This window comes from Podarcis melisellensis (assembly GCF_964234715.1).
Source record: "Podarcis melisellensis genome assembly, chromosome: 4".
Taxonomy (NCBI): Eukaryota; Metazoa; Chordata; class Lepidosauria; order Squamata; family Lacertidae; genus Podarcis; species Podarcis melisellensis.
Genome location: NC_138531.1, coordinates 98,368,777 through 98,395,954, shown reverse-complemented (window position 1 = coordinate 98,395,954; position 27,178 = coordinate 98,368,777). Strand labels below are relative to the sequence as shown.

The following is a 27,178-nucleotide window of genomic DNA, read 5'->3' as shown; positions in this document are numbered from 1 at the left end:
TCCATTCTGAAGGAAATCAGCCCTGAGTGCTCACTGGAAGGACAGATCCTGAAGCTGAGGCTCCAAGACTTTGGCCACCTCATGAGAAGAGAAGACTCCCTGGAAAAGACCCTGATGTTGGGAAAGATGGGGGGCACAAGGAGAAGGGGACGACAGAGGACGAGATGGTTGGACAGTGTTCTTGAAGCTATCAGCATGAGTTTGACCAAACTGCGGGAGGCAGTGGAAGACAGGAGTGCCTGGCGTGCTCTGGTCCAGGGGGTCACGAAGAGTCGGACACGACTAAACGACTAAACAACAAACAATACTGAGCCAGACCAATAGCTCTAGGTCTAGCTCAGAGCTTTAAGAGCATCAGAGCATAGCTATCTGGACTAGTAGCCATTGTTTACAATAATTGGCAGTGGCTCTCACTCTTTCAGGCGAGGGTATTTGCAAAGTCAGTGTTTCGCCACTAAGCCTTGTGCATGAGGGTGTTGAACACTAGACAGAACACTAAAGGAAAAGGAAATTTGGAGGGAACAGGATACCAATTCAGGCACCAATTCTGCACCATGCCATTCGGAACAGTGTTGCAAGGTTGCTTATCAGATTAATCAGCCAAAGCTTTAGTTAACTAGCAGAGACCCATTTTAATTAGTTTGGGGTAATTTTAATCCACGAAGAGCAGTTTTAATGAGGAAGGGCTGATTCCAACTGAGCTTTCATCCTTTTTTTTGGTTTTGATGTGCAACTTCAATGAGGAATAGGGGTGACGATAAGATATTGCAGAGGTCTTTTCACCTGCCAAGAATGTGCGGTAGGCTTTTCGACTGATCAAACTACAAGTTGTGGCACTCCCTTCAGTAGTACAGAAGGTGGTTTCTCTTGTTCATGACAGGTAAGTGCATTGTCGAGGACAAAAACAGGGGATCTGGCCAGATTTACAGTTTTGGTTTTCACCCGATGCTTAAATCCTCAATATGCAGAATGTGTTTGGAAACAGACAGACAGACAGACAGACAGACAGACAGACAGACAGACAGATGTGTTTCTTCACAACTGTCCACCAGGCTGTTCCTTTCATGGGGTGAACCTGCAGCATAGCTGTCAACGTTTCCCTTTTTTAAAGGGAAATTCCCTTATTCCAAATAGGATTCCTCGCAAGAAAAGGGAAAATTTGACAGCTGTGACCTGCAGAGAAAGCAAAAGGAAGAGTAGGAAAACAGAATTCAGTGATGAAAATGCTCCAAACTAAACATAATACCACCCAATGTCTGAAACGTTTATTTATTTTGATTTAATATATATTTTGCATAGCAATTAGCACCATAATCCGGTTGATGTCTATTCAGAAGGCAAGTCCCATTAAATGCTACGGGGCTTACTCCCAGGTAAGTAGAGCTAGGGTGCATTCTTAGGTGACAAATCTCAACTTCAGTTAGAAGAATAATAAGAATAACGGTCAAAACAGTTTTGTACAGATGGCCTCATGTGATCCGGCAGATTTTGGTTCTCTACTTTTACAGTGGTACCTCAGGTTACATATGCTTCAGGTTACATACGCTTCAGGTTAAAGACTCCGCTAACCCAGAAATAGTACCTCGGGTTAAGAACTATGCTTCAGGATGAGAACAGAAATTGTTCTCCGGCGGCGCGGCAGCAACAGGAGGCCCCATTAGCTAACGTGGTGCTTCAGGTTAAGAACAAATTAAATACTTAACCCAAGGTACCACTGTATAACTTAGGGCCTCTCTAGAACTCATTCCCCCCATTGTGGATTCATAATGATTTGTGGTCTTTATGCTCTTGGAGTGATCACACACCATCTTACTTCCACCCTCCTTCATTTGCAATCAGTGCTTATCCCCCGACTGAAATCCCGCACCTTTTTTCGCCACAAATGTTCCAGTTTATTTTTGCCCGGCTTTCGTTGCTCTAGAGCCCTCCAAAGAGCGGAATTGTGCTCGCATAGCGGAAGCAACGCAGATCAAAACTCAAACAGAATAAACCCACTGCTACTATTGCGTCGAGAACATGTTGCAAAATGCACCCCTAATAAAATACCAGTCTGGAGGGGCCCTGGAGAGAAGGTTGGATCCAGACTAATGGTCCAAATGGACTAATGGTCCAAACCATGCCTAGGACCCACGTACCTACGGGACCACCTCTCCTGGTATGCCCCGCGGAGGACCTTAAGGTCCACAAATGACAACACTTTGGAGGTCCTGAGCCTCAAGGATGTTAGTTTGGTCTCAGCTAGGGCCAGGGCCTTTTCAGTACTGGCCCCGACTTGGTGGAACGCTCAGTCACAAGAGACCAGGGCCCTGCGGGACTTGACATCTTTCCGCAGGGCCTGCAAGACAGAGCTGTTCTGCTTGGACTTTGGTTTGGACTCATTCTGACCCTTATGTCTCCCTCCCCTTATGGTTTTGATCTATGGGCTATTATTAAAATGAGGCTGCATTTTAAATTGTATTTTAACCTGTATTTTAAATTGTTTCCCCCCCATTATGTTTTTATTGTAATTTTACTGGTGTTAGCCGCCCTCCATGGACAGCAGTGAGTCCAAAATGACTCCCAGGCTGTGCACCTGGTCCTTTAAAGCCCTGGTTTAGGGCTTTCAAGGTCAGCACCAACACTTTGAATTTTGCTCAGAAATGTAAAGGGAACCAATGTAGGTCTTTCAAGACCAGTGTTATGTGGTCTCGGCAGCCACTCCCAGTCACGAGTGTAGCTGCCGCATTCTGGATTAGTTGTAGTTTCCGGGTCACCTTCAAAGGTAGCCCCACGTAGAGCGCATTGCAGTAGTCCAAGCGGGAGATAACCAGAGCATGCACCACTCTGACGAGACAGTCTGCGGGCAGGGAGGGTCTCATCCTGCATACCAGATGGAGCTGGAAGACAGCCATCCTGGACACAGAATTGACCTGCGCCTCCATGGACATACCAGCCATGAGACAGCATAGCCAGTCTGACGGGCGCTAAATACCACCTCAACACCATCCTGTTCGACAGCTGAATGGACTGTTTTGAAAGGTAGTGGACTTTCCTTCATGGAAGGTTTCTAAGCATCAGTCATGGATGCTTTTACTGTGATTCCTGCATTGCAGGAGGTTGGTCTAGATGACCCTTGGGGTCCCTTCCAAGCCTACAATGCTATATTTATATTTATTTTTTCCAATTTCATTTTTTTATTTTGTTTGCAACATAGTCCACAACAAGTCATACATACAAACCAACCCACCTCCATTGACAATTGAATTATCAAAATTAAACTCCTATCCCCCTACACAAAGAAAACATAACAAAATGATGAGTTGCGCAGAGTTGGCTAAATAGGCATACAAATTGTGGGACAAGGACAACTGTGACTTTAAGGAAGAATGGGAGCTTTTTACCAGTTATGTAAAAAGACAACAAAATGAATTGGACTCCTTTGCAGGTTTTGAATAAACATACACAAATTTATGGGTTGATAACATGGTAGATTGGTAATGTAAGGATATGTATAATTTTATAAGATGCAGAGAATAGTATGTGCTGAGAAATCAGAGAGAGGAGCTAAGGGAAGTCTTGGGGGGAGGGTTTGAAGGGGGGAATAATGAAAATAATATGTTTTGATAATTTGTTATGTTGAAATTGTTAATAAAAACTTTAAAAATAAATAACATAAAAATAAGAGACTTCCTTTATTCTGTAAATGGCCTCCTTATTTCCTTCTTGTGTACTGTTTCTTTTATATGTGATTATTACATTTTTTTCCTAATTATGACTTTAAAAACCGCAAAGTCTCCTATAGAAATCACCATATTTTTCGCTCTATAAGATGCACCAGACCACAAGATGCACCTAGTTTTTGGAGGAGGAAAACAAGAATATTAATAATATTCTGAATCTCAGAAGCCGGAACAGCAAAAGGGATCGCTGCACAGCGATCCCTCTTGCTCTTCTGGCTTCTGGGATAGCTGTGCAGCCTGTATTCACTCCATAAGACACGGACACATTTCCCCTTACTTTTTGGGAGGGAAAAGTGAGTCTTATAGAGCAAAAAATACGGTAATCGAAACAAGTCCAGGTGTATATTTTGGGACACTGTTTAGTAAAGTATTCTCTGCAGGTTGGTGCTGTTAGCAAAAGGCAAACTGAGGTTGGTGGGCAGTGCCCCTGTTTGCTTTAATGCAGGAACGTCCAGCTCCCAAGAGACTGTGATCTATAAAAAAACTAGCTGTGATCTACCCGTTGGGGGTTTTTTCAGCTTTTTTAAGGGACCAAGTCTAAACTGTCAACCTTTTTCTAAGGGTGCAGGTCAAAGTTTTTGACCTTTTTTTAGGGGGGACAGCTGATACTTCTGCCGCTTTTCTGGTGGGGCTGCGACATAAATCGATAAACAATAAGTCATCCCACTAGTGGAAACTCCATCTTCCATTCTTGAAATTGTGCGCGATAAAGGACAGAGGGAGGGCGCAAGGTCGAATGCTCCTTTCCGCCCCCGTGGACGAAAAAGAGCCAGCGATCGACCACGATCTACTTCTAACAACCGGGGGTCGACCTGCCAATCGCGGTCGACCTGTTGGACATCCCTGCTTTCATGGATCAGCCTCCAATGGGTTGAGCATTAGGAAGAACACAGGAGTGCTAAGAGCATTTGGACCGTGCAATCAATAACCCAAAGGTTCTGTCTTGCTGGTGTTCTTCGCAGCTATCTGCACTGAGCAGGAGGTTGGACTCTCGATAGCCTTCAGGATGAACCAAACTCCATAATGCTAAGGTTCAACCAAGTTTCACAGACACCTCTTCAATCTTTTTCTGCTTCCCCTTTCTTCTGTTGCTTCCAGAATGAAAGTATTCTTGCATGCCACCTCAATCTCTGAGCGGTGAGAGATCGCAGGGATTCTAGCGTTTGCCCAAGTTCAGTTTCCTTGGAATGAAGGTCAGCAGAGACTATGGCGTCTTTATGATATCTGGTGCTATTTACACATATATGCAGCCTGGGCATGTTAGTATTTCATTCCTCTGGTGCTGCAGATAAGATTGGTGTAAATCACATGCCTGTCTGGGAAGAGTGTGGGAATGGAAGACAGTCTTATCTCTTCCGCTGTATAATAATAATAATAATAATAATAATAATAATAATAATAATAATTTTATTTATACCCTGCCCTCCCCAGCCAGAGCCAGGCTCAGGGTGGCTAATACCAATAAAATTACAATAAAACATAATGGGGCGGGGGCAAACAAACAAACAAACAAAAACCCAGTTTATTAAAATATGAGTTAAAATACAATTTAAAATGCAGCCTCATTTTAATAGTAGCCCATAAATCAAAACCATAAGGGGAGGGAAACATAAGAGTCAGACTGAGTCCAAACCAAAGGCCAGGCAGAACAGCTCTGTCTTGCAGGCCCTGCAGAAATACATCAAGTCCTGCAGGGCCCTGGTCTCTTGTGACAGAGCATTCCACCAAGTTGGGGCCAGTACTGAAAAGGCCCTGGCCCTAGCTGAAACCAATCTAACCACCTTGCGGCTTGGGACCTCCAAAGTGTTGTTAATTGTCAACCTTAAGGTCCTCTGTGGGACATACCAGGAGAGGCGGTCCCATAGGTACAAGGGTCCTAGGCTGCATAGGGCTTTAAAGGTCAAAACCAGCACCTTAAACCTGACCCTGTACTCCACCAGGAGCCAGTGCAGCTGGTATAGCACTGGGTGAATGTGATCCCGTGGCAAGGACCCCGTAAGGAGCCTTGCCACGGCATTCTACACCCGCTGGAGTTTCTGGGTACTATCGTACTATACTTTTGCTTTTACTTGTTCCTGTTCTTCTCTCGGAGCTGGAGAGATAGAGGACGCCATGATTCCTCTGTACATAGTGTACGTAGTGTGTAAATAAATACGTATATTAGCTCTAAGATGTTGCACGCTTCTTGCTGTGTTGTGCTAGAAGATTACTGTGCATATATCATTTGATATGGGATGCGGGTGGTGCTGTGGGTTAAACCACAAAGCCTAGGGCTTGCCGATCAGAAGGTCGGCGGTTTGCATCCCCATGTCGAAGTGAACTCCCGTTGCTCTGTCCCAGCTCCTGCCAGCCCAGCAGTTCGAAACCACGCCAGTCCAAGTAGATAAATAGGTACTGCTCCGGCGGGAAGGGAAACGGCGTTTCCGTGTGCTGCTCTGCTTCGCCAGAAGTGGCTTAGTCATGCTGGCCAGATGACCTGGAAGCTGTACGCCGGCTCCTTCGGCCAATAAAGCGAGATGAGCACCACAACCCCAGAGTCGGCCACGACTGGACCTAACACTCAGGGGTCCCTTTACCTTTTTATCATTTGATATATGTCGGTGAAGCGCACTGAGGAAGAAGGGAAATGCCTTTTCCAGAGCTGTGCATACTGGAGGACTCTTGGAGTTCGGGGGCTGCAGAGGCACCCCAGGGCGTTTTCCAACAATTTACACATACTGTGGTACCTCTGGATGCGAACGGGCTCTGTTCCGGAGCCCCGTTCGCATCCTGAAGCGAATGCAACCTGCGTCTGCGCATGCACAGGTCGCTATTCATCGCTCCCGCGCATGCGCGTGTTGTCATTTTGAGCGTCTGCGCATGTGCGAGTGGTGAAACCCGGAAGCAACGTGTTCCGTTACTTCCGGGTCGCCACAGAGCACAACCAAAAAACCTGAACCTGAAGCTACTTCAACCCGAGGTATGACTGTACAGTGGTACCTCGGGTTACATACGCTTCAGGTAACATACGCTTCAGGTTACAGACTCCGCTAACCCAGAAATAGTGCTTCAGGTTAAGAACTTTGCTTCAGGATGAGAATAGAAAACGTGCTCCGGCGGTGCAGCAGCAGCAGGAGGCCCCATTAGCTAAAGTGGTGCTTCAGGTTAAGAGCAGTTTCAGGTTAAGTACGGATCTCCGGAACGAATTAAGTTCTTAACCGGAGGTACCACTGTATATACAACCTGAGCATAGGATGGAGGGTCTCACGGCATTGACAGCTCAACAGACCTTGCTTCTCCATCGCTCACAGCTTTGGTTCCAGCACAGAGCAAGCGAGTCTCTGTGTCTCCAGCTTCCAGCTCAGCTCACGCACAACGCTCTGGGCTCTCCTTCTTCTGCCTAGCAGCAAGGTGAGGGCGTGGAGGAAGAGCTAAGAGGGCCCCCTCACTTAGGTGTACCTCTTGCAAAGGAGCTCATTCCTTTTTTATATATATCAATTTTATTTTTAAAGGTTTTACATACATTAATATTTGCATTAGTCCACAAACAATCTCAGTATCTTTATGGGGGTTCTCCCAACCCCCAGACCTCCCCCTACGCCTCTCCCAGTTTTCCAATAATTATCTCTTCTCTTGTCTGTGTCTAAATACCTTAATCCAAACTATTCAATTTCCTTTTTAATATCCCTTGTCAAATTATATGACAAGTGCTAGTCCAATCCTGCTAATGTTTTGAGATATTTGCAGTGCTCCTTCATATATCCTATAAAGTTAGTCTGTTCTTTTTTAAATTTATTGTCCTCTTGGTGTCCAATCTTCCCAGTCAATTTTGCCATTTCGGCATAGTCCATCAGTTTCAATACTGTATCCATTCTTCTTTCAATGGAGTTCTTTCTTCCTTCCATCCCTGGGCATACAACATTCTTGCCACTGTCATCGCATATATAAATAGATCCCTTTTCAGCAAATGAGCTCATTCTTTTGGGATGACGAGGAGGACACTTAAATGGCCAGCTAAGGCCATTGTCTTGCTTGCCTGTCCGGTTCTGCAACCTCCTCAGGGCAACTTCCAGACTGACCCACCCAAGTTCCTAACAGTATGAGTTATGAACAGTCTCACACACGCACACACAAAGAATATTTTAAAGGTTCAACATTGGGCGGTTGTAATGGTGGTATATAAATTTAATAAATAATAAATTTAATAAATAACGACAACAACTGTGACTGTGTGGCGGGGATCTTTGTTTTGTTATTATTGTGTCATGCATTTTGTGGTTTTTCTATTGTAAACTCTCCTGTGATCTTTGGGTGAAGGGTGGGATATAAATTTAATAAATAGTAATAGAAAGAAAGAAAGGAAGGAAGGAAGGAAGGAAGGAAGGAAGGAAGGAAGGAAGGAAGGAAGGAAGGAAGGAAGGAAGGAAGGAAGGAAGAAAGAAAGGAAGGAAGAAAGGAAGGAAGAAAGGAAGAAAGGAAGGAAGGAAGGAAGGAAGGAAGGAAGGAAGGAAGGAAGGAAGGAAGGAAGAAAGAAAGAAAGAAAGAAAGAAAGAAAGAAAGAAAGAAAGAAAGAAAGAAAGAAAGAAAGAAAGAAAGAAAGAAAGAAAGAAAGAAAGAAACCTTCATTACAAATCTTTAGGGACTGGGGGGAAATATTTCTGTATAACCAGGCCTTTGGCTGATTAACATTATATCACATTTTAAATGTGTTTTTGGGGGGTTAGGGTTAGGGTTAGGGGTATTGGGGTTTTTTTTTGTTTTATTATGTATTTCCCCCATTTTGTAGTTTCATGTTGTGAACTGCCTTGTGATGTTCAGATGAAGGGCGGTATACAAATTTAATATATTATTAGTCATTGACCCTATGAAGGCAGCTGGAACTACGCAAAAGAATTTAATAGAATGAAGACTCAGACTGGACTACCCTACAATTAGACTCTTTCAAACAGAGGACTGTCCTTTCTTAAGTAGGACACCCAGCCACCCTATGATTATAAGCATTCAGATTTGCTAACAATGTAAATATTAAAGGGGAACTAATACTTGCTGTCCTGATCTCCATTGATCTGCATGTGTATGTGATTATTCCATGTCAATTAACACTCCAGTTGGAACAATTGTATTTCTGGGCAACAGAGACATCTGCTGGGAACTGTGGTGGAATGCATGCTGGTTACACATGGATTTTCATTCACACCTTTGGTAAATTACTATAAATTAAAATATCAGATATAAGAACATAGGAGTAGCCGGCTGGACAAGGCCAATGACCCATCTAGCCAACCTGTAGAAAACTAGCAAGCAGGAACCAGGAATTGGTTTCACCAGTTGTTTTTTATTATTATTATTATTATTATTATTATTATTATTATTATTATTATTATTATTAAAAAGATGAAAAGGGAAATTATTTTCACGAAATAAATTTAACTCTACTGACTTTGTCTCACCATGTGGAAAACAGACACAGCTGTATGCTTTAAACTGGACCTTTTACTTGAGATCTAATTTTTGGATACAACAGAAGCAAACGACAAAAGTGGAAGGGAGATTAAATAGATTACTCAGGAGTAGACCATTGGGCGTTCTGTTTTTGGGTGCACAAACCATTCAGTGACTGATTTTACCTCAGTACTGTTGCAGGAATTTATGAATACATTGGGGGGGGGGTTGCCCCTCCAGCAGATATCATGCACATGCAGCCCACTACCAAAACCAGCACAATCACTTTTGTGATTTGTCCCCACAAAGCACTTCATCACAGTTTCTTCCTATCTATTCAAAGGGCCTTTGCTGCACAATATACCAAATGTAAGAATTCACTGATCAATGTATCTATGTACTGGCTCACTGGGAAAACTTCAGAAATTCCTATAGACATGTGGGCTCAGCTACTCAGCAGCCCCTCTGCCTGAGTGATAATTCCTGGCATCCTGATACCTGAGTGCCAGACAGGTACTCATTCCAGAAATAACAAACCCAGATCAAGACAAAAGGATGTGATGAACTTGGCTGCGAAACAGGGAAATGTAAATATATTTTTTGTTACACTTGATGGGTGTTTGGTGGAGGGCAAGGAGAACCATGGGGCAGGGTCCAGGATGCTCAGATTACTGCCACCCTTAATCTCAGGGCAGTCCTTTGAGCCCCATGTAGAGCAAAAGATTCCTGCAGGGGCTGGATTTGAAGACGCTTGTGGTCCCGTCTAACTTTGCAATTCTATGATTCTGTAATCTAAGGGCATTGCTTTCAAGGGAAATCATTCTCTGCGCACTCACAGTTCAAACACATTCAAAAGTTTTAATAAAAAATAATCTTTATTAAATATTTTTCCAGATGAAATACATTGCTTCCGAGAGATTTGCATGGGGAAATCTTTTCGATTCCGCAATAATAAGGGGCAGTGGGGTGAGAGAGGCCAGGGCCACATCCACACCATTTCATGCGCTATGAAGCCGCTTTAAACACTCATGGCTTCTTCCCCCAAAGAATCTGGGAGCTCTAGTTTGAAAAGGGTGCAGAGAGTTGTTAGGAGACCTCATGTTCCCCTCCAAGAGCTACAATTCCCAGAGTTCCCTGGCAAAAGGGGAACTCTACCCCTACCCCCTAACCAGAGCTACAATTCCCAGAGTTCCCTGGCAAGAAGGGAACCCTACCCCTACCCCCTAACCAGAGCTACAATTCCCAGAGTTCCCTGAAAAGAAGGGAACCCTACCCCTACCCCCTAACCAGAGCTAAAATTCCCAGAGTTCCCTGACAAGAAGGGAACCCTACCCCTACTCATGACGCTAACTCTAACTCTAATGCTACCCCTTAACCCGAGCTACATTTCCCAGAGTTCCCTGACAAGAAGGGAACCCTAACCCTACCCCAACTCAACCCTACCCCTGCCCTACTCCTACTCCTAAGCCTAAGCCTAACCCGCCTAACAACTCTCTGTCCCCTTAACCACCTACAGTTCCCAGAATCCCTGAGGGGAAGCCATTCCTGTTCAAAGCATCTTCATAGCACTTCCTAATGTGGCCTAATGTTTCCTCCCTCTCTTTCTTCTCTCTCCCCACTGCCCCATCACTTGCAATGCAGCAGATGTCCGCCTGCAGTCTCCCTTCAAAGCTCCTTCTCTCAGGTACGGCCGCGGCCTTGTCCATTGCTCACTGCCAGTATTTCACATTCATTTCTCCGATGTAAATAGGGACGTCCTGCGGTTCTCTTCATGACTTTGGACTTGGGGAAACCCTACCAGCTCCGGACATCCCTGTAAGGCAAAGGCAAAGAGGTGAGTGGAATGGCCCCCATCCAACAGCATCCCCCCCCAGACTCCTCCTCTGTTTGGCTGCCTGTTCGCAAACAAGGCTTCCAAACCACTTTGCATCCATCTCAGCCAGCGTAACCTCGCGGCTTCCACTTGCCTGACCGCAAACTCTTCCAACAACCACCCGCCAGCTGCAGCCTCGCCAGGTCCATTTCCAGATATCAACCAGCTTCAGAGCTGAATATCCATCGCCTTCAGGTGGCGATCCCACCAGCAAGTAAACTTTGTACAGTGGTACCCCGCAAGACGAACGCCTCAGAAGACGAAAAACTCGCTAGACGAAGGAGTTTTTCGTTTTCTTAGCCGCTTTCGCAAGGCGCATTTCCCTATGGGCTTGCTTCGCAAAACGAAGCTTGCCCCGCAAGCTCCGGGGATAGCGGGGAAGCGCAGTGCGTCTTCCCCGCTGTACCCGCACCTCTTTTGAAGCAAGGGGCAGCGGGGAGAAGATCGCTTCTCCCCGTTGCCAGCCCCACAATCTCCAGGGACAGAGGGGAAGGGGCGCGCGCCTTCCCCTCTCTCCCCGGACCCCTTTTGAACCAAGGGGCGGCAACGGGGAGAAGCGATTCTCCCCGCTGCCCCTTCCCTTGCTTTAAAACAGGTCCTGGGACAGAGGGGAAGGCGCGCAACGCTTCCCCTCTGTCCCCGGACGGTCTCCATAGGAACGCATTGATTGATTTTCAATGCATTCCTATGGGAAACCGTGCTTCGCAAGACGAAAAACTCACAAGAAGAAAAAACTTGCAGAACAAATTAATTTCGTCTTGCGAGGCACCACTGTACTTGCCTTCTCCTTGCTCCACAGCATCCCAGCACCGGGCGATTGCATCCTTCCGCTCGCCAGCTTGCTGCCACGGGGCAGGAGACCACCAGGGCTGAGTGCCACCGAGCTGCCCATCTCTCTCTGGGGAGGGCAACTGCCGAGGCTTGCGCCTTGGCCCACATTTATACCCGCTCAGCTGCCAAATGCTTTTGTGGCATCACAGTCAATCCACAGACAATGGCAGCAGCTGGGAGGCATCACCATCACCCCCTCAGCCCTCACAATGGGGGGTGCAGCTCAACAGCCGCCACCCCACGTTGTGCCAATATCTGTGAAGGCCACACTGGAAACCCAAAGGGGCAGGAGGGGGCATTTTTCAGCCCAGGGGCTGCATTTCCCTCCACACAACACTAGTCAAATGCACAAGCCTTATCTTTGCACAGGAAGCTGTGCAAGGAATAACATATAGAGACAAAGTTAGCATCTCAGTAAAAAAGCACTTTTTCACCAATCAGTCAATCAATCAGTCAATCAATCAATCAATCAATCAATCAATCATTTATTGTATTTGACTAAAGGCCATTACAAATGCAGTTACAAAAGCATCAAACCCTATGACCCAAACTATAGCTCCCAGATTCATTTGCTCTTCCAATATCTGGACACTCCTTTTTCAGCTTCTCATAGTCTGCATTCACCGCATAGAACTGAAAGAGAGCAGCACGGTTAAGCGTTATCTCCAGCTTGGACTACTACCATGCGCTCTACGTGGGGCTACCATTGAAGGTGCCTTGGACGCTACAACCTTTGCCTCAGTGGGGGAAAGGATCTCTAATCATTCAACTTTAATGGGCTTAAAAGCAATTTTGCAGAAAGAACCACAAGTCAATGGCTGAAACTCAGGGATCTATCCTGCTTATTCAGTCAGAGTTTAAAAGATTGAACTGGAGAGGAGAATGAAGAATCATAGAAGGAACCCAAGGGTCATCTAGTCCAACCCCAAATTCTGTGATCACACACACCAGGCCTTTCAAAGCTGACGCTTATTATTCCTCCCACCAAATGGCCATTATTATTATTATTAGCCCATCTTCCGTAGATTTCAGGGATGGGGCTGATGGGAGTTGGAGTCCCAACAATCTCTACTGGACACCAGGATTCCCATCCCTGGCCTATAAGATAAATAGCATCATAACCCTATTTAAGTATTTCGTGCCATACCTCGTACTGGTCATTGGGTCACAGCTTGTTCCAAGGCTCTGGGTTGCTCTTTTTGTCCCAGCCAGGCAGAGAAACGTGACAAGAGGCAGACAGCAAGGAGTACATCTTTGTAAGAAGAAAAACATACAGTATAAAGCATAACACTCTGTCCAACTGTTGGCACGTGGTTCTCACCAAATTTAACAATCATGGCTTCCTCAGTGCCATCAGAAGAGCACACTTCTTTCATAATGTGGGATGTAAAAAAAGCCCATCGTACCAAAAGTATTTGTAAAAGCCCTTTAAAGCCAGTTAACGCATAGTTACCTAAATGCAAGGGCAGCTTCTCACTGCCTTTCACCAGAGACAGCAGCAAGTTTGTGAGGCAGTGCTGGACAGAACTCGATGCTGGTGACCCAATCCTACACTTTCTCCATGACAGGCCCCTGCTACACTTTGTGCTTTCTGCACACACAGTTCATTGGCTTTACTCTCTTCCCAAATACCCGGGTGGCACTGTGGGTTAAACCACAGAGCCTAGGACTTGCCGATCAGAAGGTCGGCGGTTTGAATCCCCGTGACGGGGTGAGCTCCCGTTGCTTGGTCCCTGCTCCTGCCAACTTAGCAGTTCGAAAGCACATCAAAGTGCAAGTAGATAAATAGGTACCGCTCAGGAGGGAAGGTAAACGGCGTTTCTGTGCACTGCTCTGGTTTGCCAGAAGCGGCTTCCACATGACCTGGAAGCTGTACGCCGGCTCCCTCGGCCAATAAAGCGAGATGAACACCGCAACCCCAGAGTCATCCACGACTGGACCTAATGGTCAGGGGTCCCTTTACCTTTACCGCTCATTGCAATGCCTTGGATACAACTTGGCTGAGGAATGGCTATGCTTATATGGTTGGTTTTCTTACTCTAAAGCTAAGAAGCTGATGCTCATGTTTTACTGTAGTTTTATAATTTGTTTTATAACTATTATTACTATTATTATTCTACCTCTGGAGCACAGCAGGCCATATTTTATTCAGGTGGTGCTTTAAGATGCAATACTTAAAGAAGTGGCAAAAGCTCTGCCCCCAAGGAGCTTGGAAGGGTGCTTATCAGGCTGGCCAACCAGGCCACCAGTCCCTGCCTCTGGGTCCCCAGACACTCTTCAGTGGCAGTGTCACTTCTGAAAAGAAGCCAAGCTCACTCCCATCCACTCAGGCCACGGATTCCTGTGGCTAATTCTGAGTTGCGTAAAGTGGTGGGCAGCTGCCACGGATGGGAGTCCAGCTTAGGCCCCATTCAAAAGCGCTGCCTCACATCCATCAGTGAAGGACACCCAGCGGCCACTGGGAGATGGGGAGCATGTGGCGTGGTTTTGCAGGGATGGCAGTTGTCAGCACCATGCCAAGGGCTGATCCTGCCCTGAGGGGTGGCACTTACCTGACATCAGGATTGCAAAGAGCAAGGCGCATGGTGCACAGGCCGGTCCCTCCGATTCCAGTAAAGACGAACAGAGGAATCAACTGTGATAAACAGAACGTTTTGAGATCAAAAGCCGAAGTTAAAAACTGGAATAAGACAGTGTGCGTGGGAGAGGTCAGCTACGAATGACACCAGATTCAGGTGGAAGGCCATGTTGATCTGTCATAGTCATAATAAATAACAAGATGAAAAAAATAATTTTTAATAATTCCAGTTGCACCTTAAAGATCAACTCAATATCAGTTTTCAAGGTATGCGCTTTCGTGTGTAATACACACTTCGTCAGATACTTCAGCCTTATAACTGTTGAGGACTATTTATGGCAGTTGGTTCCACAGGGAAGGGCAAGGGATTCTTAAAGGGATAGATGACCAAAATTAGCTTCTAACTTCATTCTATACAAGACCTTAAAGTAGCTGTCTTATTGCAGAAGAATTTTAGAAATACACTTGAAAGAGAAGTTGCTGAATTACAACTCATTACCAAACTAAAAACTATGGAGAGACCTGATCCGAATGGAGATATTGGATTCATGTCCCATTATACATACTAAAGCTAAATTACTGGAATTATTTAAAGCTAAATTACTGGAATTATTACTTTTCATCTTTCATCTTGTTATTTATTCCGAATGACACTGGGAAGTCTGCCATGGAGGGGTGCAGAACATCATATACCAAGAGTATATCTTGTGGCCCCTTTCATAGCTTCAGCAAGCTTGGCTCCGAAGTGGCGGTCAGTCGCGGCACCTGGTCTCTTAGTGCAACCTCCTCCAGCTAGTACTGAGATGGTTTTGCCCTTCGTTCTCTTCCTTTTCCCCATCATCTTTTGCCAAAAAGCCAAGCCTCCAGTAAAACAACACTTTTCCCTGTCACCTCACACACCTTGGCAAACCCCTGTTTTGCACAGACCTGAGAACCTTCTTAAATACGTAGATGACCAGCCATTGTTTCATCTTGGCTTGCATTCAGCCAGCTTGACCAGGCTGGTTTGAATAAGCTGGCTAGGTTCTGTAGCTTGCATTTTCCCTTACTATCCCAAATATTAGCTACCGTATATTTTGCTCCATAAGATGCACTTTTTTCTTCCCAAAAAGTAAGGGGAAATGTCTGTGCTTCTTATGGAGAGAATGCGTGGCCCCTGGAGCTGGATTGCCCAGGGGCGAAAAGCAGATTGTTAAGTTGTGGATGAACATATCAGACGACACAGCGATTCTTCAAACAGCTCTTGTTTATTCACAGGCCAGAACAGAACTGAACTGAAGGGTTCAGCCAGCCTGCTATATAGAGCTCCACTACAACGCAACTGTAACAACTTTCTGTAACTATCCAATCACTGAACGCAGTGGCGTAGCGTGGGTTATCAGCACCCGGGACAAGGCAAGTAATTTGCGCCCCCTAACCCGCACGCCTGGCACACCCCCCACAGTGGGTGGTGACCCGGCGGCTCGGATCGGATTCGCACAGCCAGCACTGCAGTGAGAGAGAGTGAGTGAGCCAGGTAGGGGCAGAGAGCTGCGAGTGTGAGCGCCCCCCCCAAATGTTGCGCCCGGTGCGGCCGGGCCCCCCTGCACCCCCCACGCTATGCCACTGACTGAACGTCACTTTCAATCCCTTATTTGCATATGTGGACCTGAGTGAAAACTATCTACAGTATCCCCCTGCTGGCCCAGGGTGACAACTTCAGTACATAACACAATCATGCTCTCCTTTTTTTGCTCTTTTTTTTTTTTTTGAAAGAGGGAAGGGGGTGTTGAAAGGAAGCCACTGATCGCAAACGATCGGAAGCGAGATAAGGGAGGCTAGCGATAAAGGAGGCTGCCTGGGGGGGGGAGGTAAAGACAGCAAACTTGCAAGGAGAGATGACAGGAAGACTAAAGCAACGAGGAGAGAAACTAGAAGAAAAGGAGGAGCAAAAAACTGCTCCAGCTAAAGAAAAGACACTAAGGCAAACAAGAGGGAAGGGGGTGTTGAAAGGAAGCAGCTGATTGGTGGGATCGGAAAAGATATAAGGGAACTAGCTGAGGCTGCCTGGGAGAGGGGAGGTAAAAGCCCATGGATCCTCAGGATTTTTGCATTGGGCCACCCCAAATTCACCATCAGGTCACATAGCATGTCCATGGCTACAGCCTGCACCAAAAAACCCACGCACCCACTGTTTCCTGGGGCTGCAGTGGTGCAAAAATGTGGTTACAAAGCATGGATCCACATGGATCCTCAGGATTTTTGATTGGGTCACTCCAAATTCACCATCAGATCACATGTCTGTGGCCACAGCATAAACCACAAAAAACATACATCCACTTCCGTTCAGAATATTTTTTTTCTTGTTTTCCTCCTCTAAAAACTTGGTGCGTCTTATGGTCAGGTGCATCTTATGGAGCGAAAAATACGGTAGATTCTGACATTCATGAATTTATTTATAACTATTTGAAGGAACACCTCTTCCCATGTACCAACTCCCCTCTGCTGCGTTTTCCTGAGGCCTTAGGCTGAATGCCCCCACTGTCAGAAGCACAGTAAAAACCCTTTGAGGTTTGGGGTTTTTGTTTTCTTTTGTTTTTTTAAATCAAGCATTATATAAATTCTTTTAAACAAATAAATAAATAAAATCCAGGGCCTTCTCAGTTGTGGCAGCAAACTGTGGGACTGCCCAGCTAGCTCTCTGCCTACCGTTAGAAAATAAATAAATTGGTACTGTATCTATATTTATGTATCGCCCATTCGCAAAATATCCAGAATGTGTGTACAGCAATATAAAAAAACATTCAGGAGAGGTCAAAGTTAGAAACAGAACTGTTAGAACCCAATACTAAGAACTTATCTAGAATGTACAACTTGCTGTTGAAATGGAATACACAGGATGAAACGGTGAAATCAGCTATGATTAAATGGGCACAGGACATCGGTCATGACATTATGTTTGCTGACTGGGAACAGTTATGGACCACCGGTGTTAAATTTACGGCATGTAATGCCTTAAAAGAGAACATAATGAAAATGATTTACAGGTGGTACATGACCCCAGTCAAGCTTGCAAAAATATACCATCTGCCCAATAATAAATGTTGGAAATGTAATGAGACTGAAGGTACCTTCTACCACCTTTGGTGGACCTGCCCAAAGATTTTTTTTTTTTTAACCTTTGCAACATTTCTTTTATTTACCCATTTCCAAGCAGAGCACATTGAAAGCAAAGAGAGATTCTTACAGCTGGCAGTGAATCTTGTTAACCCAAAGATCCAGATTTCGGGAAGCTTTTCCGATTCAAACTGTTCTTTCCTTTTTTTTAAATATTTTTATTAGTTTTTACACATATTAATAACAATACAAAACAAACACAAACATCAAGAACATACAACAAAAAATTGACTTCCCCATGCCTTCCCTTCGCCACATCCTTATTTTACCATTTTTTCGAGCAACTCATCAATCAGTCTTTGATTAAGTCCCCTTTTGGATTTCCTTAAAATTTAAGATTTACAGCTGTAGTTCTTTGTTTCCTACCCCTTAACATCTTATCAGTCCACAATTTTACAATAATTTTTTAGATATACTTTGAATTTCCCCCAGTCCTCCTCCACTGTCTCTTTCCTCTGGTCACGGATTCTGCCGGTCATCTCTGCCAGTCCCATATATTCGATCACCTTTGATTGCCATTCTTCCAGAGTAGGTAATTCTTGCATCTTCCAATACTTTGCCAACAGGATTCTTGCTGCTGTAGTTGCATACATAAAAAATGTCTTATCCTTCTTTGATACCAGTTGGCCGACCATGCCCAAGAGAAAAGCCTCCGGTTTCTTTACAAATGTCCACTTAAGGACTTTCTTAATTTCGTTATAAATCATTTCCCAGTAGGCCTTAATCTTTGGGCAGGTCCACCAAAGATGGTAAAAGGTACCTTCAGCCTCATTACATTTCCAACATTTGTTATTGGGCAAATGGTAAATCTTTGCAAGTTTGACTGGGGTCATGTACCACCTATAGATCATTTTCATTATATTCTCTTTCAGGGCATTGCATGCCGTAAATTTAACACCGGTGGTCCATAACTGTTCCCAGTCGTCAAACATAATGTCATGACCAATATCCTGTGCCCATTTAATCATAGCTGATTTCACTGTTTCATCCTGTGTATTCCATTTCAGCAGCAAATTATACATTTTAGATAGGTTTTTAGTATTGGATTCTAGCAATTCTGTTTCTAACTTCGACCTCTCCTTCTGGAAACCAAGTTTCCTGTCCTGCTTAAACACCTCATTTATCTGACGGTAGTGTAGCCAGTCTCGAACTTTATGCTTTAGCTTCTCAAAACTTTGTAGCTTCAGTCTTTCACCATCATATTCTAAAATTTCAGAGTACTTAGGCCAATTAGAGTCCATGTTAATTTTTTTCACTGCTTTCGCTTCCATTGGTGACAACCACCTGGGGGTTTTACTTTCCAATAAATCCTTATATCTATCCCAAACATTGTACAATGCTTTCCTGACAATATGGTTCTTAAAACTTTTATACACCTTTACCTTGTCATACCACAAATATGCATGCCAACCAAAACTATTGTCATATCCTTCCAGATCAAGAATGTCTGTGTCTTCAAGAAGTAGCCATTGCTTCAACCAGCAAAAAGCTGCTGATTCATAATAAAGTCTTAGGTCTGGCAGGGCAAAGCCCCCTCTATCTTTTGCATCAGTTAAGATCTTAAATTTTATTCTGGGCTTTTTGCCCTGCCAGACAAATTTAGATATGTCTTTCTGCCACCTCTTGAAACAGTCCATTTTGTCTAGAATCTGCAATGTCTGAAATAAAAACAACATTCTTGGCAATACATTCATCTTGATAACAGCAATTCGGCCTAACAAGGAGAGTTTTAACCTGGACCATATGTCTAGATCTTTCTTAACTTCTGTCCAGCATTTTTCATAGTTGTCTTTAAATAGATTCACATTTTTTGATGTCAAGTTTACCCCCAGGTACTTAACCCTTTTTTCTATTTCCGACCCAGTTTCACTTTGAAACCTATCTTTTTCCTCTTTTGTTAGATTTTTTCCCAGCACCTTTGTTTTCTGTTTGTTCAATTTAAATCCTGCGACCTGGCCGAATATCTCCATTAATTCTAGAACTCTTTTGGTACTAGCTTCTGGCTGTTGCAGAGTTAGCACTAAATCATCTGCAAATGCCCTTAACTTATATTGTTTAGATCCGACCTGTATTCCTTTTACCAGCTGGTCCTTCCTAATCATGTTTAATAAAACCTCCAGGACCGATATAAACAGTAAAGGGGATATAGGGCATCCCTGTCGTGTGCCTTTCTCTATTGGTATTTCATCCATTACCACATTGTTCACAATTAGTTTCGCTCTTTGTTCAGAATATATTGCACCTATACCGTTTTCAAACCCTTGGCCTACCCCCATCCCATGGAGATTCTTCTTCATGAATTTCCAAGAAATGTTGTCAAAGGCCTTCTCCGCGTCCACAAAAATCAGAACTGCCTTTCTATTAATGTCCACCTCTAACATCTCCAAAATGTCTATAATGTTCCTCACATTTTCTGACATATGTCTCCCTGGGAGAAAGCCTGTTTGGTTCTTATGAATCTCCTCCATCAAAACTCTCTTAAATCTTTTTGCTAAAACGTCTGCAAAAATTTTATAATCCATATTCAGAAGTGATATAGGGCGGTAGTTTTTAACTTGGTGTTTCTCAGTTTCTGTCTTCGGTATAAGTGAGATAAATGCATCTTTCCACGATTCGGGAGCCTTTTTCCCCTCTAATATCTGGTTGCATACTTCCTTCAATGGCTGTATTAGCCATTCTTTAAGATCTTTATAATATTTTGCAGTCAAACCATCTGGTCCTGGTGATTTCCCCAATTTCATATTCTGGATGGCACCCTCTATTTCTTGTTCTGTAACTTTTTCGTTCAAAATCCTTTTATTTTGCTCTGAAATCTTTGATAGTCCATATTTTTTAACAAAGTCTTCTATTTCTTGTTCATTTGTAGGCCCACGTGCATAAAGTTTTTTGAAGAAACTTTGAAAACAGTTGCTTATTTCATTTGGTTTGTTAATAATTTTCCCATCTATTTCCAGGGATGTCACCGTGTTTAACTTTTGCCTCTTTTTCAATTGCCATGACAGCAGTTTCCCACATTTATCTGCCGATTCAAATGTCCTTTGTCTCATTTGCTTTATCTTCCATTCTATTTCCTGATTCATCAGTTCCATATATTGCGTCTGGTGGTACTTTATTTCTCTTAAAATCTCATGAGACTTCGGTTTGGATCTCAATTTCTTTTCTCCTTCCTTTATCTGATTCAAAATCTTTTCCTTCCTCTCATTTTGTTTCTTCCTTTTTATAGAGTTTTGCTGAATTAGGAATCCCCGCATCACGGCCTTGCTTGCGTCCCATACTATTCTTTTTTCCACCTCCGTTCTCAAATTTATCTCAAAATAATCCTTCAATATTTTTTGGGCCTTTTGGTAAATTTCTTCATCTCTAAGTAGGGTGTCATTCATTCTCCATCTGAAGGTTCCAGCCGTTGTTAACTTCATTTCCATCTTGACTGCATTATGGTCGGAGCAGGTTTTTATGCAGATTTCTGTTTTTTCCACTCTTGGTGCCAGACTGCTAGAAATCCAAATTTGGTCAATTCTAGTCCAGGTCATTTTTGCTTCCGAGAAAAAGGTACCCTCTCTTTCCAGAGGGTTCCTAGTTCTCCAAATGTCAATCAAGTCCATGGTGTCAGTGAGTTCGAAAAAGGTCTTTGGTAGTCTCCCATCTTTAGATATTACTTGTCTTTGTGCCTTATCCATGTTTGTGGAGACCACTCCGTTGAAGTCTCCCAACATTATAATTTTAAAGTCCATAAAGTCCATTAAAGTCTCATGCAACTTCTTGAAGAACTCTGCCTTCCCCTCATTGGGTGCGTAAACTCCAACAATTAAGATCTTTTCTCCTTGAATTTGAATTTCTACTGCCAGGTATCTTCCTTCATCATCTTTGAAAATCATTTTTGGTTCCCATTTTTCCTTGGCATAAATCACCACCCCTCTTTTCTTAACTTTGTCCGAGGAAATAAATTCCAGTCCTAATCTCTTATTTATCAGAAGTTTCCTGTGTATCCTGGCAATATGAGTTTCTTGCAAACAAATTATATCTAATTGTTCTTTCTTTAATATATGAAAAACTTGGTCTCTTTTTCGGGGATGGTTTAGACCATTACAGTTCCAACTCAGAAGTTGCAGAGACATTTTTATTATTGGGTACTTTTCCCACCCACTGCTCCAAGTTCTTGTTCCTCGTCCGTCGGTGCTTGGTTCAATCCAAACGATAGGTTGGTAATGTCCAGTGTTCCCCCCTCTACAGTTCCTTTCTGAAAGTCCTCGAGATTCCTCTCCAAGAAGTGTTCTTTATCTTGAATTGTTTTTATTTTAGTTTTCTTCCCTTTGAAGTTAATGGACAATCCTTGTGGGAATTCCCACCTGAATTGAATGTTGTTTTGTTTTAAAATTCCGACTAAATCTTTAAATTGTGATCTCACCTCCAAAAAGTATCTGGGAATATCTTTGAAGATCTGTATCTGGGAATTTTTGATAACCAATGCCTTCTGGAAATGTAGGTTCAATATTTTATCTCTCTCTTCCTTGGATCTAAAAGTTATTAAGCAATCCCTTGGCTTCTTGCCTTGTTTTCTTCCAATCCGGAAGGCTGTAGTTATTGCGAATTCCTCTTCCTCTTCTCCCAACTCTTCACTCCAAAATTCTTGAAACTTGTCTGTAAGGAATTCCCCAAGCTTGTCCTCCTCCTCCTCAGGTACCAGTCTCAATTTCAAATTCTTGCCTTTCCTCTCGAGTTCCATAAGGGCCAGGGCTTCATCATGCTCATGTACCTTCCTTGCAATAGGGACAAATTTCCCTTTGGTTTCCTCGGCCGTGGTCCTCGCGTTTTCGGCTATTTTCCTCGTCTCTGCACTTTCTTGAATTAATCGATTTATAGAATCTGTATTAGTCTATATAATTGTCGTATTCAAATCCAGTCTTGTTGTCAATTCCGTCAGTTTTTTGGAATTCTCTGTAGATTGCCTAGTAAGCGATTCTAAAGATTCATTTATCTTGAGTAAAGCCTGTGTCATGGAATCCATTGATACCGTTGTTGTTCTGTCCTGTGTTGCTGTTGCTCCTGTCAAGGAGCCTTTTTTCTTTTGAGCCTGAGCCTGTTTTGCCTTTGATCTTGTTGATATTTCATCCAGTGGGCCGCTCATATCTCAAGGTCGTTCTCACAGGAACAGTTGCAGCTGGAAAATCCCACTGTTTATATCTCAATGCAACAGTCTCTCTTTTAAGCCTCTAGAGGGAGTACATTATATCCAACACGGAAACAAAGAAACAGGGAGAGAAATAGCCATGCAAAGTTCCAAAAGCGAAAGTCCAAATACAAGCCCTACTTTTTGCAGTTTGAAAGTTACAGTTTTTGTCCGCTAAAATCCCGTTATTTTGTATCAGACAAATCTTACTTTGTATCCTCAAATCAAGTTTGACAGCTCACTTCAGGCGCTCACTTCCCCGGCAGCCTGACCAGAGTATCGGCAGTGGAAGGTTTCCCATTCAAGTCTCCCTTCTTGAGCAGATAAAATTAAGTCAAATTTCTTCCCCCCCTCTTCTGCTCATTGGGGGGGGAGGTCCTCTTCCGATGTCAAGTTCAACCAATTTAGAAAGCATAAAAATGTCCCCTTTAAACACAGCTTGCTCTTTTCGTTGCTCAGTCAATCATGTAGCTCCGGGGGGCTGACTTCCTTACTTTTTGCCTCTCCCGTTTTCAGCCAAATCTTCTCAAATTTTAAAGTCCCGTTCCCTTTATTTATTGTTCTTACTCACGGGTATTGTTTCCAATCAGTAGTTTCAGGAAGGAATCGACGCTCTCCGTCAATGGCGACGCGGCTTCGCTCCGTGAGCTGGGTTGCGATCCTCAGCACCGCGCTCACACCCGATGCCGCTCCGGAGCCTTTAAAAAGGCTCTTTCGCGATACCGGGGGGCGCAAAGGTGCCCACCGAATCTCCTTGTTCACAGGCTTCAGCGCCTGTGATTTTAGGGGTCCCCCGCTCGCCGTAGCGGGTCAGACCCGAACTCACGGAGCAGTCCTGCTTCGGAGCTCCGAAGCTAGGACCGCCATTAACGCTGGCGCCGACCGGAAGGAACACCTCCTCCCATGTACTAACTCCCCTCTGCTGCGTTTTCCTGAGGCCTTAGGCTGAATGCCCCCACTGTCAGAAGCACAGTAAAAACCCTTTGAGGTTTGGGGTTTTTGTTTTCTTTTGTTTTTTTAAATCAAGCATTATATAAATTCTTTTAAACAAATAAATAAATAAAATCCAGGGCCTTCTCAGTTGTGGCAGCAAACTGTGGGACTGCCCAGCTAGCTCTCTGCCTACCGTTAGAAAATAAATAAATTGGTACTGTATCTATATTTATGTATCGCCCATTCGCAAAATATCCAGAATGTGTGTACAGCAATATAAAAAAACATTCAGGAGAGGTCAAAGTTAGAAACAGAACTGTTAGAACCCAATACTAAGAACTTATCTAGAATGTACAACTTGCTGTTGAAATGGAATACACAGGATGAAACGGTGAAATCAGCTATGATTAAATGGGCACAGGACATCGGTCATGACATTATGTTTGCTGACTGGGAACAGTTATGGACCACCGGTGTTAAATTTACGGCATGTAATGCCTTAAAAGAGAACATAATGAAAATGATTTACAGGTGGTACATGACCCCAGTCAAGCTTGCAAAAATATACCATCTGCCCAATAATAAATGTTGGAAATGTAATGAGACTGAAGGTACCTTCTACCACCTTTGGTGGACCTGCCCAAAGATTAAAGCCTTCTGGGAAATGATCTATAATGAAATTAAGAAGGTCCTTAAATGGACTTTTCCTAAGAAACCTGAGGCTTTTCTCCTGGGCATGGTTGGCCAACTGGTGTCAAAGAAGGACAGGACCTTTTTTATGTACGCTACCACAGCAGCAAGAATTCTTCTGGCAAAGTATTGGAAGATGCAAGAACTACCTACTCTGGAAGAATGGCAGACAAAGGTGACAGACTTCATGGGACTAGCAGAGATGACCGGCAGAATCCGAGATCAGGGGAAAGAGACAGTGGAAGAGGACTGGAAGAAGTTTAAATTATATCTTAAAAACTGTTGTAAAATTGAGGAATGTTGAGATGTCAAGGGGTAAGAAGTAGAGAAATACAGCTGTAATTATTAAGTCTAAAGAAATTTAATGAAAGGGAATCAATAGATAAACTGATCAAAGGGTTGCTAAAGAACTTTGGAATAAGGATGCAGCGAAAGGGAGGTAAGGGGAAGTCGGTATATGTTTAATGTTGTGTATGTTTTTGTTTTGTAATGTGTTTGTCTTTTATTATGTGTTTGAAAAATCAATAAAAAATTTTATTAAAAAAAATATATAAAAACATTCAAAGCAGTGCAGAAAAATCTGCAAAATGGCTGGGTAGTGGGAAAAAATGGTTCAAGCCACTGTTGCATAGGTTTGTGGGCATAAATAAGTCTTGATGAAGCTGGAAATTTAAGTCAGGGAAATTTAATTCTATATATAGAGAGAATATTAGCTACAATTGAAAGTATCTGAAGCATCCGTCCAATTCAGATCAACAGTCCAATTCAGCTGGACTTTAAAAGACAATCTCTGGTTCTGAATTAAATTTCCCAGGAGCTCAAAGGACAAGATCCATCTCTTTGTGGCTTCTGGATGCTTCCTCGCTTTTGACTTTCATGTGTAAAAAGCTTCATATATATATAACTGATACTTATAGTTGGTGTGTGACAGCAGTGGCGTAGCGTGGGGGGTGCCAGGGGTGCCGGCCGCACTGGGCGCAACATCTGGGGGGGCGCGAGTCCAGAGGGAAGGGACAAGTTCCTTCCTCCGCCGGGCTCCCCGCCGCCACCGCCAGCCTTGCGCCCTAGCGCGCGCGCGCCCCCCGCCGCCGCCGCGCTCCACTCACTGCTTGCAGGAGGAGCAGCCGCTGCAGCAGCGCAGACGCCGCCACCGATGCCGGGCACGGGCAGCCTCCGCACCCCGACGCCGACGCCATCCCCTCGGCCCAGCCACAGGCGGCGGCTGCTTCTGCCGACTGGGAGGGAGGAGAGCTCCGGGGGGCCTCGCCGCGCCCTGCGCTCCCCAAAACCCTCCGAGAGGAAGCCGGCGGGCGAGGGTCTCCCGGCGGAATGGGGCGCCACTGGCTCCGGCTCTCAGCGCAAGTCTCAGCCGCGGGGGGGGCGGGCGAGGACGGAGCGCGGCTGGAAGCCTCCGGACCCGGCCGGGAGGAGGCGAGGCGCTCGCCAAGCCCGGATCTGGAGCGCCTCGGAGAGCACACTCCACCTACAGCCCAAGGAGAGGAGGGGGCGGGGAGGCGCCCGAGGGGAGGGGGCTTCGGCTGCCTCGGCTCGCGGGGGCTCCGCAAATAATAAATTTAATAAATTCCTGCTGAGCCTTAAGGGGGGGTCCTTGGCTCCTTCGCTCGCCCCCAGCCCCAGTGGCGTAGCGTGGAGGGGGGGTGCAGGAGGGCCGGCCGCACCATCTGGGGGGGGGGCGCGCTCGCACTCGAGTGCTAAAATCCACGGGTTAGGGGGTGCAAATTACTTGCCTTGCCCCGGGTGCTGACAACCCACGCTACGCCACTGTGTGACAGACTATGCATTGCAAACAGGAAAAGTGAACCAAATAGGGAGCTGACCTGAGAAACAATGTTTTATATACAGGGTGAGTACAGTGGTGCCCCGCAAGACGAACGCCTCGCAAGACAAAAAACCCGCTAGACGAAAGGGTTTTCCGTTTTGGAGGCGCTTCGCAAAACGAATTTCCCTATGGGCTTGCTTCGCAAGAAGCAAGCCCATAGGGAAATCTCCGGGGACCTCTTTTAAATGCTAGTGGTGGGGACCAAAGCCTTTTCCCCCCCTCCGGCCTTCAGAAGAGGTCCAGGAAGGCCGGCGGGGGCCGAAAGGCTTTGCTCCCCACCGCCAGCATTTTAAAAGCAGTCCGGGATAGCAGGGAAGCGCTTCCCGCTATCCCCGATGGCTTTTGAAGGCGGGGGGGGGGGAGCAAAAGTCTTTGTCCCCCCTGCCTGCCTTCCCGGGGGCTTTTAAATTGCCCCGGGACAGCGGAGAATTCCTCCGCTGTCCCGGGGGCTTTTAAAATGCTGGGGGACGGCAGCGAAGGGTCCTCCGCTGTCTCGGGAAGGCAGGCGGGGGGGGGGGGGAAGCAAAGACTTTCAGAAGAGGTCGGGGGACAGACTTTTCCCGGACCTGGTCTGAAGGCGTTTTCCATAGGAACGCATTAATTGATTTTTAATGCATTCCTATGGGAAACCGTGCTTCGCAAGACGAAAAACTCGCAAGACGAAAAGACTTGCGGAACGAATTAATTTCGTCTTGCGAGGCACCACTGTACTTTAAAAGAGGCCCCGTGGATACTCTTTTAAAAGACTCACCCTGTATATATATAGAAAATCAGAAACTAGGCTAGCTTCTGTAAATCAGGGACGTCCCAGGCAAAATGAGAGCCTTGGAAGGTCTGAGATGGGTCTGAGTTTGAGACTTTATATCACACACACACACGTGTGCTATATAAAAACGTTGTTTTTGTAAATATCTGAGTGTTTTCTCTGCATACCCCGTTACACAACACAGAGAGAGATCCGTCTCTGTAT

General features: G+C 44.8%; 1 long non-coding RNA gene across 2 annotated transcripts in view; it reads right to left on the bottom strand.

Moving 5' to 3' along the window:
- Positions 1 to 10,290: 10,290 nt before the first annotated feature.
- Positions 10,291 to 27,178, bottom strand: part of LOC309369379 — a 161,346-nt gene continuing 144,458 nt past the window's right edge. The window contains exons 2-5 of one of the 2 annotated variants that reach the window (XR_014168071.1): positions 14,397 to 15,001; positions 12,992 to 13,096; positions 11,783 to 11,940; positions 10,966 to 11,232 (exon numbers count right to left, since the gene is read on the bottom strand). This is a non-coding gene — a long non-coding RNA (uncharacterized lncRNA). The other variant, XR_014168070.1, reaches the window with a different exon arrangement.